The following is a 2,853-nucleotide window of genomic DNA, read 5'->3' on the forward strand; positions in this document are numbered from 1 at the left end:
GAGGTGTGGCTGGTGACTGACCTGGGCTATAGCTTTAGAGTCTCTGATAGTTACCCCACAAAGCCTCACAGGATGGAAGCGGCCTTTAAGAGGTGTGAGGCCCATAGACACGAATTTTCGTCCACACGCATTATCGTGGAAGAGAGGGGCTTACTTCCTGTGCCATGGCTTATTTTTACTTCCACTCTTCTCCTTTTCAAATTTAAATGGCAGTATCTTCTCTCTCTCTAAGACAGACTTTACTTTTTAGAGCAGTTTTAGGTTCACAGCAAACCTGAATGGCAAGTGCAGAGTTCCCATATACATTCTGCCCCCCAAGACACACACAGCCTCCCCTCACTATCAACATCCCTCACCACAGTGGTACGTTTGTTGCCACTGGCGAACCTACGTTGACACATCGTCATCACCCAAAGTCCATAGCTTATCTTAGGGTTCGCTCTGGGTATTGTACCTTTGACATGTAGTCCCATTGTAATATCATCCAGAACGCCTTCCCCGCCCTAAAAGTCTTCTGTGCTCTGCCTTTTCATCCCTCCCTCCACCCCAACCTCTGGAAACCAATGATATCGTTACTGTCACCATCGTTTAGCCTTTTCCAGAATATCATAACATAGTTGGCCCTCTGTATATGTGGGTTCCACATCTCTGGATTCAACCAGCTACGGATCAAAATTCTGTACTACATGTTCATTGAGGGTTGGTCGCGTTCCTCACTCCAGAAACCAGGCTATTGGAATAGCCACTACCTGGAACACTGCCAGGTGCCCACGGCAAAGGGGCGAAGAGAGCACGGTACAGCATGCTGTTCGAGCTTTTGCTCAGAAGCTTGTAGGAAGCAAGTCACAAGGCTATACGGTTGGCCCTCCGGATCCGCAGGTTCCACATGCACGGATTCAACCAACCTTAGATCGAAAGTATTCGGAAAGAAAATTCCGTAAAGTTTCCACCAGAATGCTGGAAACTATTTCCGTAGCATTTACATAGTATTAGGTATTATAAGTAATCTAGAGATGACTTAGCGTATACGGGAGGATGTCCATAGGTTATATGCAAATACTACACCGTTTTATATGAGGGGCTTGCGCATCCGTGGATTTTGGTGTCCACAGACGTCCTGGAACTGACGGCCCGAGGACACGGAGGGAACCATACGGCACGGCCTTTTCAGAATGGGGTCCTCTTTACGACTTCTACCTTCTACACTGTTCACATCTGCCTCATTTTACCCGTGCAGAAGCAGGTGGTGGTTGGCACATAAAATAAAAAAGCAAGCTACGAAGTGTAGCCCGGGGAAGCCTTGCTCCAGCATCACAGAGGGTGATAAAGCCCTGAGGTAGGGAAGGAAGGAGGAGCACATTGTTCAGAGAGCTGTGCAGAGGCTGCTGGAGGGCCTGGAGAGAAGCAGGGGAGTGGGGGTGCCCAGAGTTTGTGCAGGCCTTTGCAGGGCAGCTTAAGGCACTGGCTTTTTCAAAAAAAGCAATAGGAAGCTATCGGAGGGTTTTGAGCAGAGGAATTAGATCTCATTTACATGTAAAAAACAACACTCTAACTGGGGAGAAGTGACTGTAGGTGGATACAGGCAGGAGTAATTCCCCTGTTAGGGAACTATTACAGTAGCCCAGGCAAGAGATGAGGATGGTTTGATCCAGAGTAATAGCAATGCTGATGGTGAGAAGCACAAAGACTGAAGGGAGAATAGCTCAGATCTGTTCGTGGATTGAATGGGGGTATAAAAGGCAAAAGAGAGAAAGACCGACGGAGGGGGAGAGACAGGAGAGTAGAGAAACCTGACTTGCTGGCTTCAGGAACTGGCAGATTTACCAAAAAGCAAAGATTGAGTTGGGGCAGTGTGTGTATGTGTGTGATGGGGGGAGGGGTGGCGGGGGGAGAAGAGATGGTGCACACGTAAAAGAGTCTCACACAGTACAAGTCCCTCAACGTTTTATACCGCAAATTTTCAAAAAGCAACTGGGAAAGACTTTTACAGTGAATACCCACAGACAACATCTCAACTACCACCTTACTGTACTTCTATCCATCCGTCCCTCAGCCCATCTTACTTTTGTAATGCATTTGAATTGCAGACATCAACGCACTTCCCTCTTCATACCTCAGCACGCGTCATTTGTTTCCAGCTTTTTCCTTGTGATGTAAAATTTGCATACAAGGCGAAATGCGCAAATCTTCAGCGTGCATTCGCCGAGTTCTGACACATGCATACGCCTGTCTGCACCTTAAATTTGAGCTGCCTAAAGGACATCAAGGTGGCATAATCAAACGGGCTGCTGGATGTCGGAGAGTGGAGCTCATTCAGCACACAGGTCTGTTTGAGCTCTTGGACTGGATGAAGTCACCGAGGAGGTGTAGAGGGAGGAGATGTGGGCAGTGTCCGCAAGGAGCCCGGCGTTCTGAGGTCTGTCGCGAGGAGAGCGGACCTGCGGGGCGGTCTGGGGCTGGCCCTGCCCGGGGCCTGAAAAGCGGGTCTGCTCGGCGCCACCCGACGGTCCTAGGTAACCATCGGAGGGGCCCTGAGGTGTCACTAGACGGGGGAGGGGGCGCAGGGTTGGGTAGGGGAGCGTGGCGGGGGACTCCCGGCCAGAGGCGGGAAATCGGGAGGAGGAGGGGAACCGGGGTGAGCGCGAGCGGGCGGCGGCGGCGGCGACGGCGGCGGCGGCGGCGGCGGGAAGGAGGGTGAAGAGGGGGAGGGGCGGCGGCGCGGGAGGGGCGGAGTCGCCGCAGCGGCCGGCCGCGGGGCGGGCGGAGGGAGGGGGTGTGTGCGCGGGTCACATGGTCGCGGCTGCCCTCCCCGTCAGCCGCCCTCGCCGCCGCGGTGCGCTGGCTGCAGGAAGC

This window comes from Leucopleurus acutus, assembly GCF_964270905.1.
Source record: "Leucopleurus acutus genome assembly, chromosome: 5".
In the NCBI taxonomy this organism is placed as follows: Eukaryota; Metazoa; Chordata; class Mammalia; order Artiodactyla; family Delphinidae; genus Leucopleurus; species Leucopleurus acutus.